Source organism: Mustela lutreola, chromosome 8 (genome assembly GCF_030435805.1).
Source record: "Mustela lutreola isolate mMusLut2 chromosome 8, mMusLut2.pri, whole genome shotgun sequence".
NCBI classification, from domain to species: Eukaryota; Metazoa; Chordata; class Mammalia; order Carnivora; family Mustelidae; genus Mustela; species Mustela lutreola.
The window spans coordinates 121144992-121159432 of NC_081297.1; the positions used below are offsets into that span (position 1 = coordinate 121144992).

General features: G+C 39.6%; 1 long non-coding RNA gene across 2 annotated transcripts; it reads right to left on the reverse strand.

Moving 5' to 3' along the window:
• Positions 1–6258: 6258 nt before the first annotated feature.
• LOC131839238 (uncharacterized) lies at positions 6259–12533 on the reverse strand. Of its 2 annotated transcripts, none has more exons than XR_009356879.1 (4): positions 12318–12533; positions 11142–11228; positions 9974–10072; positions 6259–7127 (listed from the first exon to the last, which is right to left on the reverse strand). It is a non-coding gene; the product is annotated as an uncharacterized LOC131839238 (long non-coding RNA). The 2 variants fall into 2 exon arrangements; XR_009356878.1 differs by having other exon boundaries at positions 11061–11228.
• Between the last annotated feature and the right edge of the window lie 1908 nt (positions 12534–14441).

Here is a 14441-nt window from a genome sequence, read left to right on the forward strand (position 1 = left end):
AGATTTGCACAGTTCAAGATACTGTGTGCGTGTGTGTGTGTTAATTAAATGCTTTAATCTACTTCCAAATTTAAGAATTGAGAATCGCTGGCATTCAGCCAAGGCCGAGGCAGGTAGTAATTACAGTTGGGAAAACCACAAAATTACATCCTTTAACAATGTGGAAACATTGCAACATTGACAGAAGATTGTGTCCACTTGGTGAACTTGGGAACTATAGAATTAAAAAAAAAAAAAAAAAAAAAAAGGCCTTTGTGTAATTGAAGCTTGAGTGCATGAAGGAAAGAAGGGCTTGGCCTACCCATGAAGCAGCAAGGATGAAGACTCAATCAGTTAATGAATTTGCTGAAGGTGGAAATGCAAACACATTGCATAACTATCAAATAATAAATTAATAAAGAACGCTAGAAGGGACAGCAAAAATGTGTGATCCTTAAGGCTGAGCCTGGATCTTTCTTCCTACCACCTTAGTTAGGTAAATATTAGGTACTTAGTAAATATTTGAGGTTATATGGAAGAATAACAATTGAGGATGAGAGTATTTTAACTCTTTGTAAATAATTACAAAGAAACACAAATTTTAGCTGTGTGTTTCCAGTAGCAGCAAGTTGCTTTACTTTTATGGAACCTAAAATTTAGTATCTTTGCAATGCCTGTGGAGGAGGCATGAAGATGTAATGTAAGCTATATTATGCTGAACCTTGTGAAGTTACAGAGACTCACTGTTTCTGGCCTACAAAAAGGGCAAATTGAAATGGTCCAAAGGGTCCAGGTTTGTCGTTGTTGTTGTTTGGCTTTCTGTCTAGGAGATATCCTCAACATTTTAAAAAACGACTAGCACTCTGTAAACACTGAGTCACAAAGAGTAAATTCTGCCACTAGCAGACACGGAGCCCTTATATGTTCTTAAGACTCCTCCCAACCCCCACCAAAATATGTGACGGCCGATTAACCGCAGGGGTAATTTCAGAGCACAAATCTTCTTTAAAACAAATGAAACATAGTGTTATTCTGGAACTATTAGAAGAACATAAATAGAAAAGACTCTGAAGAAGGTTTTAAAATGAGATTGTGGGGATGGTTGCCCAACTAAACTAAAAAACATTAAATTATACATTTTAAAAAGTTGAATTTGATGGCCTATCAATTATATCTCAATAAAGTTTTTGTTTTGTTTTGTTTTTTTTGTTTTTAATAAAAGAGACTAGAGCTACAGAGAGTGGAAATTCAAATGGCCTCCGTGGACCATTCTGTGATTCCAAGGAGGAGGAGGAGGAGAGCGTTACTTGCCAAACTTCAGACATCTGCCTGCTGGCTGGCCAACCCCCACGGCATCATCTCTGAGAAGATTGCATGTCGCAGCTCCCATCCTTGCCAAGTCATGAAAGTAAATATACAAGCAGTATTAATAGCCTCTGGTATTTTCAGCCCCGTGCTCGAACTCCGGAAAGGGATCCCCTGAACATTCCTAACTGAAGCATGGTGAGAAGTGTCATCTTCGCAAAGGCCGTTCGAGTCTTTGTGGGAAGGATCTTTTTCAATCGACTCGTCCAGTCAAGTTCCTATGGCTGGTTCTAGGCCCCAGAGTAAATGTAAGCGTTACCTGTAAGCAGTGATCCTTCACCTGGGAGGAGAAAAGGTTAGGAATCCCAGATGAACAGCCAGAACACTCCGAAAAATGTAGGAAGGCCTAGATCCAATTTTACACACAACGTCAAGAGTCCAAGAGCCTTTGAATCCCTTCCATGGATTCCAGATTAGGAATCTTTGGTCTATCTTCTTTAACATGTTCCCTCTGCATTCTGTGAGAGTCTTTTAGAGAGATTTAACATTGAAAATGAAACACTAGAATCTGAGAGAGACTCTAGGTAGGCTATCACTTTCCATCACTATCACAAACACTGATCTTAAGTCCCTGACTAGAACCTACGGTGCCTTCTAATGGGATCTAAATGGCACCTGGCAATGGGGGGAAAGAGCCAGGTAGAATAGACTCATAATTCCCGTATGTTTTTACTGCCTCTGGCTTCTCTCTGTACCCCCCCACCACCGCTTATAATCACATACATTATCATTCTATTCCCAGTGTTTCTTTGACATTGCGTTGTTCCTCAATATCTGGGCAAGCCTGTATAGTTTAAAAATTGTTTAGAAACCCTATTTTTATTTATTTAAGTTTTTATTTAAATTCCAGTTAACATATAGTGTAATAGGTATAGTGCATAGTTTCTGGAGTAGAATTAAGTGGTTCATCACTTACATATAATGCCCAGTGCTCATCACAACAATAATAATAATGCCCATTACTCCGTTAGCCCCACCCCCACCCCACCCCCCGCCGCCGCGGCCTCCCCTCCAGCAGCCCTCAGTTTGTTCTCCACTGTTAGGAGTCTGTTTTATGGTTTGCCTCTCTCTCTTTCTTTTCCCCCATGTTCATCTGTTTGGTTTCTTAAATTCCACATTTGAGTGAAATCATATGGTATTTGGTTTTTTCCTGACTGACTCATTTCACTTGACATAATACACTGGTTCCATCCACGTTGTTGCAAATGGCAGGATTTCATTCTTTTTATGGCTGAGTAATATTCCATTGTAGATATACACCACAACTTCTCTATTCATTCATCAGCTGATAGACATTTGAACTCTTACCATAATTTGGCTGTCATTGCTAATGCTGCTGTAAACGTCAAGGGGCATATGTCCATTCGAATCAGTATTTTTACATCCTTTGAATAAATACCTAATAGTGCAATTGCTGGATTGTCTTACAAGATACATCTCCGGAGGCAAGGGAAACAGAAACCCCATTTTTAATAACAACCATTATTATTAAGAATGTACTATTAAGGGGCTCCTGGGTGGCTCAGTGGGTTAAAGCCTCTGCCTTCAGCTCAGGTCATGATCCCAGGTTCTGGGATCAAGTCCCGCATGGGGCTCTCTGCTCAGCAGGGAGCCTGCTTCCTCCTCTCTCTCTCTCTGCCTGCCTCTCTGCCTACTTGTGAGCTCTCTTTGTGTGCCTAATAAATAAATAAAATCTTTAAAAAAAAAAGAATATATTATTAATAATAGCCATTAACAATTACAATCTGTAACAAAAGAAGTCTAGAGAGACCAAGAACTCAGTGCTTTCTTACACCTTAGGTTACCGGGCTCTGATCATGCTGAGCATGGGTCTAAAGACAGGTTTTGAATGTATTTAAAAGCAACTATTTTTTTTAAAAAAGGGATGGAATCAAAAGTGGTAAGAATTTATTAAGCATCCATTATATTCTCAGCCCAGTATTTAAATGGCATGGAGAACACAGAGGGAAAATAGCTTCTTCCATCACAGAACTTACTAGTAATCAACAAGACAAGATGGTGAAATAACAGGCAATTAGAGAGTGAAACAACACCTGGTTCTAAGTATTCAAATTCATAAACCATTTTTTTAAAGTTTCAAATAAAGAGAAGTGTTTTGTGTTCTACAACTTGCTTGCACTGAAAATCAAAGACGTTATGAACATCGCACTGAAATAGCCAAATTTGGGGGAGGACGACACCATATGTCAACAATTACCAATAAGCCAATTTGTAACCACCAATCACCAAATTTGGGGGAGGGGGACAACAGATGTCAACGATCACCAATAAGCATTATTTCCTGGCATTCTGCACAACTCTATGCCATATAATGTATACTTAAAAAAATAAACAAATCATGGCCCTTATGCCTAAGTCCCTCACAATCCAAGTTTATTTTCCGATTGATGAGGAAGAAAAACTTGCTTTCTTTTTTTCTTACTTGAAGTTCCAACAGGAAGTATCCAAGGAGAAATCTGTTCTTGCAAGATTCTCAGCCAGAAACAGAAACATTTCCATCAAAAATATAGCAAATAGGACTGTTCTCCTGAGATTTCTAACCTGATTAGTCAGATGAAAACACCTTTCAGATATTCCTTTGCTAGTGTGTTTAGAGATGATAAAAAAAAACGGGAAGTGTATTTTCTCCTCTGCTATCTATGGAACGCAGGCTGTGTCATTTGAGGTAAAAGCAGGCTGACGAAAATGAATTTGTGGGTCATTTAGGAAGAAAGCAGGACTGGAATGAAAATAAAGGAGTGCAGACTAATTGTCAGAGATTCCCAACCATTCTCATATAATTTACATTAACCCATAATGGCTTGTATGTCTAAACCAAATTGCAAGATTGAGTTGGTAGTTATGAGCTTGTTGAATAAAGTCAATTGAATCAAATAGGATTTTACTGAAGGATCTTTTGTGTGATAACAACCCAAACCCGGATTAGTCAGCCAATGACGTTACCGGAAGGGGTGACATCTTGAATCCAGGGCACACTTTTCTCGTCGGGGCCAGCCCCAAACTTCCCTCAAAACAGACAGACTCGCTTTAGCATCTTGGGCGTTATACGGACACTGCCTGTAGACAGTGGTCTCAGAATCTGTGTTACGTGTGTGTATGTGCGCACACGTGTGCGCAAGCATGTGTGTTACTTTTTTTTTTTTAATTTTATTTATTTATTTGACAGACAGAGACCACAAGTAGGCAGAGAAGCAGGCAGAGAGAGAAGGGGAACCAGGCTCCCTGCTGAGCAGAGAGCTCGAGGCGGGGCTCAATCCCAGGACCCTGAGATCATGACCTGAGCCAAAGGCAGAGGCTTAACCCACTGAGCCACCCCGGCGCCCCATGTGTGTGTTACTTTTTACTGCAGCATAAAACATGCACATAGAAAAGTATCTAAAATGTACCTGTACTCTTCAACAACTGCTTAAACAGAGTCCAGTCCAGAGTTAAGAAATACAATACATCAGCTCCCCAAAAGAGCCGAAACAATATAGTTTGATTTGGTCTGGCTCTGAATTTTAATGGAAGACGATCATTACATAGGTATTTTCCATACCACGATTCCTTCATTTAACCTTAAAATTGTGACGGTTTCCAGTGTTGCCTGTAAATGTTGTTTGCTCATTTACATCACTGTTTAGTATCCCAAAGCATTTATCCCTTTTCTGGGGGCCCCTAAGCAAACACTTCTAGGGTATATTCCTGGAATTGCTGGGCAATATGGTTTGTATATCTTCAGCTTTCCTTGGCAATTCTAAGCTTTCTGTCAATGTGATTTTACATCTTAATTATAGCCCAACTGGTCAGTGTATCTGTCATCCCAATTTTCATTTTCTAATTGCTAATGAGGTTGAGCACCTTCTTCTATGTCTACCGGCCTCCATCACTTCTTAATTTAATAATCAACATCTCACTAACTGGGACTTGTCCTTTTTTGTGTGTATGTATGCCCCATTCTTAACATAGCAAGTAGCCGGACCTTTTCCCAATCAATTTGGAAGGATTTCATTGCTGTAATTACAAATTATCATATCAACTTTGCTTCAGTTTTAACCAGTCACTGAAACAGCCAGATAATGTGTCTGGGCCAGGCGGGGAGAGGGGGAGCGGGGGAGGGGGGAGGGGGGTCGAAGTTGGGTGTTCCACCTACTGCCTGACTTGTTTTCAAGTCCTTGCCCATATCTAGTCCTTAAAGTTATCACGGTGAAGTTGTACAAGGATAAATGATGACACTTGAACTCATCTGCCACAAAAAGAAGCCTGTTTGGTACAGAATTTGAGGACTTAAGATCCATCAGTGTAGGGCATTATGACAGTAGCTTACGGAGTTGGTGTCTATTTTCTGAGTGGAATTACAGCCTTTGATATTTAGGGTAACACTAGTATTTTCTTCTTCTAACCAGAAGAGCCCTAGAATGTCAGAGTAAGAAAGACATAGTGTGCTAGTCTGTTTCTTAGAGAGGCGCCCATTAACTGCTTACCTCCCATGCCCCAAGTGGTCAAGGGTAAGCTACATTGTCACTGATAAAGAGCATTTTCTTTTCCCTCTTTCTTTCTTTCTTTTTTTTTTTTTTAAGAGCATTTTCTGAAGGAGTCTCTACTTTGCAGAAATGTGGCCTGCTCTGCTCTGTCTGCATAACCTTGAGGGGACAGAGCGGGAGCCCCTGGGACCTGGCGCTAATCTCTTAATCCTCTTCGATCTTTTGGTGTATAGTCCTCATCTACCTGCTTTCATTGTCTTTCTATTGCATCTCAAAAAGAACCTAAGGAGTACAGAAAGTATTCTTTTTTTTTTTCCAGCATAACAGTATTCATTATTTTTGCACCACACCCAGTGCTCCATGCAATCCATGACCTCTCCAATAACCACCACCTGGTACCCCCACCTCCCACCCCCCGCCCCTTCAAAACCCTCAGATTGTTTTTCAGAGTCCATAGTCTCTCATGGTTCACCTCCCCTTCCAATTTCCCTCAACTCCCTTCTCCTCTCCATCTCCCCTTGTCATCCATGCTATTTGTTATGCTCCACAAATAAGTGAAACCATATGATAATCGACTCTCTCTGCTTGACTTATTTCACTCAGCATAATCTCTAGAAAGTGTTCTTACAAAAGGAATTTTAGATTGTTAATTTTGGCAGATATAAACTTAAATGAAGCTGTTTTCATTTCTTTCTCAAATTCCATGGATGTATAGCCTTCTTCTAGGTTTTTTTTTTTTCCCCTCCTTTACGAAAAAGAAATTTCCAAGACCTATGCTCCAAATAAGTACGAGATTAAAGTACCTAACTCTGGAGGATACACATGAAAGTCAAACTATTCGAAGGGCATCATTGCACAAACAGCAAAGAACGTGTTCCAAGGCCTGTATCTGCTGGGGGCTTTTTGTTTCTTTTGCTTTTTCCTATCCTTTTCAGAGTGAAGACCAGACACACCTGGGAGTACTAAATCCCCATAAAGGAAAAATGCTTTGTGTGAAATGTGATGTAAAAGCAAGTAGCCAACTGTCACTTAGATGAAAATAAAACCAATTGTTTAGCCTAAATGGAATAATAAATTCAGTCAGAACAGTTGCTTCGTCTTCGTGTCTTCAAGAAGCATAATAGAGGGGCGCCTGGGTGGCTCAGTGGGTTAAAGCCTCTGCCTTCCGCTCAGGTCATGGTCTCAGGGTCCTGGAATAGAGCCCTGCACTGGGCTCTCTGCTCAGCAGGGAGCCTGCTTCTCCTCTCTCTCTCTGCCTGCCTCTCTGCCTAGTTGTGATCTCTGTCAAATAAATAAAATCTTTAGAAAAAAAAAAAAGCATATTAAAGAGGTAGAATAGCATCCAGGATGTTAAGACATTACTCTTTATTTACTCACCTGCATGAGGCCATCTTCCTAAATGGGTAACTACTTCTAGATGTCTAGAAATGTTTCTGACAAGGAGACTTTCACTTTGTTTTGTATTACAGTATATTGAACTGTTCTTTCGAAATCCATTTCACATTTATAGGAGACATGATATTCAATATAATATTCCTAGCACCTAGCACAGTGGTAAGTACTTAGTACTAACATTCAAATTTCTTTTGAATAGATAAGTGAATTTTGTAGCCTACAAGGTACTTCTTTTTGAAGCTTTAATTTGGAAAGTATGGTATACTTATTGTTTATAAATAAAGGTATATCAAATTTTCCATTTAGTCAGGTTAAAGCTTTGCGACCAAGATGGGTCTAAAAGCAGAGCAAGAGAATCTTTCATATAGTTTCTCTCTAATAGCCAACATAAGCTTCAACAATCCATTCAGTAGATTTTAAATTACAAAAATAAAGATTGAAGCCTTGTGTCTCTCATTTATTTGAGGGGGAAAAAGTCTCCGTAATAACAGTAACAGGAAGGAAAAGTTACCCCCCTTATCCAAATGCAGATGGTATCATGGAAAGAACATAGAGACACTAGCTTCACTCACATTTATTTAATAAATATCTATTGAAAACCTATGTCAGGCATTGTGTCAAGAGCAAGCAAAGTAGAAAAAGAAAGAAAGAAAAACAAATAAACAAACAAACACCAGCTCTGGCCAATCTTCCATTTGTTTCGAGTGTTCCATTCAGTCTTGTGTTCAAAACTCATCTTTACCACTTACATGACTTTATACAAACTAAGATCCCGAAGTTTCAACCCAACCTGTCATTTGCCTGCTTCTGAAAAAGAAACAGATTTTTTTAGGGGCATCTGGGTGGTTCAGCGGGTTATAACCTCTGCCTTCAGCTCGGATCATGATCCCAGAGTCCTGGGATCGAGCCCCACATCATCATCGGGCTCACTGCTCAGCAGGGAGCCTGATTACTCCTCTCTGCCTGCCTCTCTGCCTACTTGTGATCTGTCTGTCAAACAAATAAAATGAAATCTTTTAAAAAAATCCTTTAAGAAACAGATTTTTTTTAAATAGTGCGCTTATATCTTAACTTTCCTATATGAAAACCAACAGTCCATCCTGGATCCTAAGTGGCAACTCAACTAGATTTTTATTAATTTATTACACATTATCAACCAAAGTTTTGGGTTCTAAACTTCTCCAAATCATCAGAAGAACATTACAAAATTACTTCCATACACTTCAGTTCTGGTGTCGAGCTTGACCGCTAACTTCATAGAAGGGGTCCTATTCCAGTTAGTTTCATGTCAACTTGCCTGGGCTAAGGGATGCCCAGATAGCTGGTAAAATACTATTTCTGGGTTTATCTGTGAAGGTGTCTCCGGAAGAGATTAGATTTGAATTAGCAGACTAAGTTAAAAAAAAGATCATCTTCGCCAATGTGGATGGGCAAATTTGTGAGCCAGTTTCTGAAATCAATCAATCAATCAATCAATCAATCCTAGTTGTATTTTTCTGGAGAACCCTGTCAAATACAAATTTTGGTATTTTGATGAGATTAACATTTGAAGTGGTGGGCTCAATGACGATCGGTGACCCTCCCTTATACCGGTGGGCATCATCAATTCATTCAGGGTCTAAGTAGAGCAAAAGGCAGAGGAAGGAGGAATCCATCCCTTTTTTCCTTGCCTCACATTTCAGCCTGGGACATCTCTTCTTCTTCCCTTGAATCTGCTCCCCAGGTTCTCAGGCCTTCAAACTGGGACTGAATTACATCACCAGTTTTCCTGGCTCTCCAGCCTATAGATCATGGAACTTTTCAGCCTCCATAATAACATAAATGAACTTCTCATGATCAATAACACCTATATCTACATCTACAGATACAGCTACATTTATATATTATAGATCTAGTTATAGATCTCCTGTTGGCTTTGTTTCCTTGGAGGGCCCTAACTAATACAGCTTCTTTTCTGAACTAAAGTATAAATGTTGCACATCAAACTAACCCTGGCCAACCCAGGCAGTTTGTTGATTTCCTGTCTCCCAGACTGCATTACTGCAAATAGTGACTATCAAAATCTCATCTTCACCAATGTTTCACTGAACATTGTACATTTTGAAGTTCTTAATTAATTTTTGGTTTAAAAGGAGCATGTTTAGGGGCTCCTGGGTGGCTCGGTCGGTTAAGTATCTTCCTTTGGCTTGGGTCATGATCTCAGGGTCCTGCGTTGGGCTCCCTGCTCAGTGGAGAGCCTGCTTCTCCCTCTGCCCCTCTCACCACGCATGCTCTCTCTCTCTCTTTTTCAAATAAATAATCTTAAAAAAAGGGGGGGGCATGTTTACTATTCTTCTTTATACATATGTATTTAACTAAAACCCTTTTTTCAGTTTCAATTGGTCTAATATTTACCTAAACTTGATTACTGAAAGAACAGCTCAAGCAAGATTAACCATTCCTAATCACTGCCAACTGTTTAAAAAAAAATTCAAATGATTTCACATCAATGACCTGAAATGACACTTAATCACTAGGATTTCCGAAAGCCTAGAGGAATGAAAAGGTTTCTTTTCTTGATCATTACCCCCACGTCTGTCTGTATGGTGGTGAGAGGGGAAGGGTTTCAAGGACTCAGTTTTGTAAAACACCAAAGGGGGACGGACGGGGAAGACAAGCGAGCACAAGGAAACTAAGGAAGGTCTACGAACTTCCTTATTTCAAAGAAGCAGAAGTGCTGAGAAATGGAAGCCAATCTCCATATTATCCACAGGACTTGCAGCTCTCTGAGTTCCAAATCAGTCTTAACTTTTTGATACTAATGAAACCATTTATTAATTTCCAGAAGAGCAAACTCTTGGTCATATATTCTGTAATGGAAAGATGGAGAGGGTATGGATTAGTCAAATGGGAAAGAATCAGTAGGACTTTTTTTTTTGAAGTACATGCTTGGCTTTGGCAGGAACCTCAAGCTTTCATGTAGTAACATTATATTTCCTTTCCCAATCAAGTCTGGATTAGTGGAAATGAAAATTAGTTTCTGTTTCCTAAGCCACTGAAAACAAGGGAGGACGGCTTAGAACATTCTTCTGGCTAAAGCGATTGCTGTTTAACCAAGGGCAAGCCACAAAGCAGGATCCCCCACTCCAATAATCCCGAGCTCAATTTAACACTCATTCTGCACAAGAGAAATCCAACACTCATGACTAAGAGAATCTAACTCAAAAGCAATAGCATCACCTTCCTTCACTCCCACCAAGTGAAAATAAACTGGAGAATGGCTGGGCTCCAAAACAGTGAGTTGCTAATCATCATGGGTTTTGCCTCTTTTAGAGGAAATGATATGTAATCCAACGCCTGCATGGGCCTTTTCAGGAAATTGCTCATCTGTCTAATTAAGCTCTTCTTTCTCCACAGGTCTGCGGATACACTGAACAGACATATGGCTTCCAGAAAACCTTCTTGCCTTCTTTCCGTTGGCCACTGGAAATTTCTGATGTGGTGGAATCTCCTTAAAATGGAGACTTTTTTTTTTTTTTTTAATCTCCATTTTTAAGGAGATTCTGTCACCTTGTATTAATTTCTGGGTATACTTCCTGACACTTCATTAGAAAGTGTCATTTCCTATCAGGAAGCACTTTTGAAAAAAATAAATTAGAAGGTCCACGAGACGATGCAGATGGCTTCATAAACCTTGCCACTAGCTTTGGGCCTCTAACTGCTCACGGACTCCAAGTTTCTATGTGCTCAGGCAAGAATGTTCCAGCCTGTTTATTTGTTTTTCCAGTGGAATAGTTATTATACTTTGACCTCTGCTCCTTTCAGAACACACCGCAGAGAACCTGCCCTCTGTCCTACCTTCCACCAATGAACCTTGCTTTTATTTCCTGTCCTTGCAAAGTTAGTACAACCTGCTTCACTTCGGCAATAGTAATGTACCATTTCCTTCCTTTTACGTCAGCTTCTTCATTTCAACTTCAATTAAAGAACATTGTAACAGACATTTATGCAGTCCAGTGTCAGATCCTGGAGACATGAAACAAAATAAGACGAAGGTTTTGTCCTCAAGAAGCTTGCAATCCAGGGGGAAGAAAAATACAGAATTAACCCCAAAAAAGAAAAAGGAAAAGAAAAAGGAAAAAAAAAGTCTTATAAGCAGCATGCTAAAGAAGCAAAGAGGAAAAAACAAGACGTCATTATTCTCTCTACTTATGAAAAAAAAACAACTATCATTACTTTGAAATGCTACAATATCTTGCAAATAATACTGTTTGAATATATGGTCATACATCTATAGTTAGAGAAGGGGGATCAGCAAGCATCCTCTGCCAGTGAGGTATTGTATCTAAAATACTTATAAGAAGGAAAACTGATTCTTATTCTTAATTTATATTCACACAGAACATAATGATAAATGAAGTTAAAAGAAATAATGATAAATGAAGTTAAAAAATAATAAATGAATAAATAAATAAATAAATAATGATATAGATAATAGATATATAAATGATATAATGATAAATAATAAATAAATGAAGTTAAAAAAAAGGATAAATGAAGTTAAAAGAACCAAAGATCATAGCATTTAAGTCTATTGAAGCTAATAACTGCCCCACCACCACCTCAAAAAGCACACTAGGGTGATAATAGTAGAGGCCTAGAACCTAAGTTTCATTCAGTTTGATCCTCCCCTTAACCCACCTTGAATCAAAACTACACAACTTCTTAGATCTGTTGAAAGACATCACAATAGAGATAATATGGGGCTTCAAACAAATCTCTGAATTTGAGATTTAACATTCCAGTAGTTCTAGAATGCTCTGGGCCCTATTCATGCACATCAGAGTAGTTGAGAGACAATTTGGTTCATTGCAGAACAACCCGAGCCTATAGGTTCCTAAGAGCTGCTACATTTACAGGGTCAGAGCGGATCCAGGCAAAGCCAGTTCCATTCCATTCCACAATTACTTGAGCCTGGGGAGTCCTTAGTATTTGAACCTGTATCATGCCCCATCCCACAATTACCTGATTGCTTAGGGAAGCAAAGAGGCACCGTAACATAAAAATATTCACAAAGCTGCCGACTAATCTCTTGTAAGACTAGTCACCACTTACCCTTCACTTGGCCCTTCCTTCCGTCTCCACCCATCACATCAACACCAGGTCTGGCTGACGGTATGGTTGTTGTAGGCATTTACAAACAATGCAAATGCAATGCGCTAGGTTGCAGGGCAAAATGGCAAACATTGCAAAAGTTATAGTGTTTCAAAAGACGGTTGAAAGTGATGTTGGAAAACTTGGATCCCATGCACACAAATGAATTGCCTCTCTGAATCTGTTAATAATTAATAAATAGGAAATCAATAAAGATACTGGTGTGATAGGCATGGCAAAAAAGAATTATTTGATAAAAGGGATTAAGATAGTCCTTCCGGATAATTGACAAAGCCCTCACTTCAGGCAAGATAACCTCAAGTGTAATAACATTGCAAAGTGTATAAATATGTTAAGTGAAGATTTCGATACTGCTGTCATATGATTTGATTAGAAAAGATAGGGCTGAAAAAGAATGATCAGTATTTGATTCATCTCTATTTTCTCAAAATGCTAAATAGACTTTTTTTTTATTTCCAGTAAAGGGTCTAATTTTCTCTTTGTTTTATAAACATAATGAATATAAGAAGCATTAACAAGGTTCTGGGCAAGGTGGACAGTATCTTCAGGAGACTAGTTTGACAGTATTAAGATTTTTTTTTAATTGAAGTCTAGTTGACATACAATGTGGCATTAGTTTCAGGCGGACAACACAGTGATTGAACACCTCTCTACATTCTGCTCTGCTCACCGTCATCCCTGTGACCTTCTTATTCCATAAGGGGAAGCCTGTGTCCCCCACTCCCCTTCACCCCTTCACCCAGCTTGCCTGTGCCCCACCCCCACCGCTCGGGCAACTCTGTCTGTTGTCTGTATTTATAGGTCTGATTCTGCTTTTTTGTTTGTGTAGTCATTTGTTCTGTGTTTTTGTTTTTTGTTTTTTCTTAGATTCCACCTACAAGTGAAGTCACACGCCGTTTTCTTTCTCTGACTTATTTCTAAAGTGCTAAATACAATTTAACTTAAATTTATTTAAATATAAGTAAGAATAAACAAATTATCAGCAGGAGATTTCCTTTCCCTTTAAAGACACAGAACCAATCACGGTTCTTCTAACTATTTATTTATTTATTTACTTTTATAGTTTATTTATTTATTTGACAGAGATCACGAGTAGGCAGAGAAGCGGGCAGAGAGAGAGAGAGGAGGAAGCAGGTTCACTGCTGAGCAGAGAGCTCGATGCGGGGCTCCATCCTAGGACCCTGAGATCATGACCTGAGCCGAAAGCAGAGGCTTTAACCCACTGAGCCACCAAGCGCCCCTTTTCTAACTATTTAAAAAATATATATTTTAAGTAGGTTCATTTTCAGGAGCTTTAAATATATGACTATGAAAGAACATCCATCAAAGAAAAAAGTCCGTAAGTATTGAATTCCAATTTATGAACCTTGGGTGGCTAAGGATGAAGAGAGGTCAGGTACAATGCTTTGAAGCCCCCAAGTCAGCCTTTGGGTCAAGAAAACAGCCTCCTCCTCCCCAAGTGCCCCACCCCTCTGCACATGGAAATTTTTCTGGAACTCCATTGGAAAAGTGCTGCTCTCTCTACCGTAAGCTACAAAGCCCTCCGTGGGAATCGATTTTCTATCAGCCCTTTCCTTCTAAAGAGGTATCCTCGTACAATATGAAGAACCCGGATGTTTTGGAGTCCAACAGGTTGAGTTTCAAGTCCACCTTTGTATTTACAAGCCGTGCAATGGGGGGACACGCCTCCTATCCTTTCAAAGCCTTAATTTCAATGTCTGTGAAAGGAAAGTAATAAAATCTACCTCACAGAGCCACCAGAAGACGACGAATGAAGCCACCATTCTGAATGCGCAACGATGTGCAAGCTTCCTAGCAGGCATATTTTTAAAAAGAAGTTGGTTCCCACGACTTCCCCCCTGACAAGAGAGATTATGGGGAAGCATAAGCCCTCTGGCACCTGGTGGGAAAGGAGGAAGTGAAAGGCGATTAAGGGAGCAAAGAGGAGTTGGAGAGGGTAGAGCTGACTGACTTCACTGGTATCATCCCCTCACCCCTCCCCACTGTCCTGCTTCACCCACAACTGCTTCTCCTCTCACAGGGATGAGGGATGAGACAGCTATG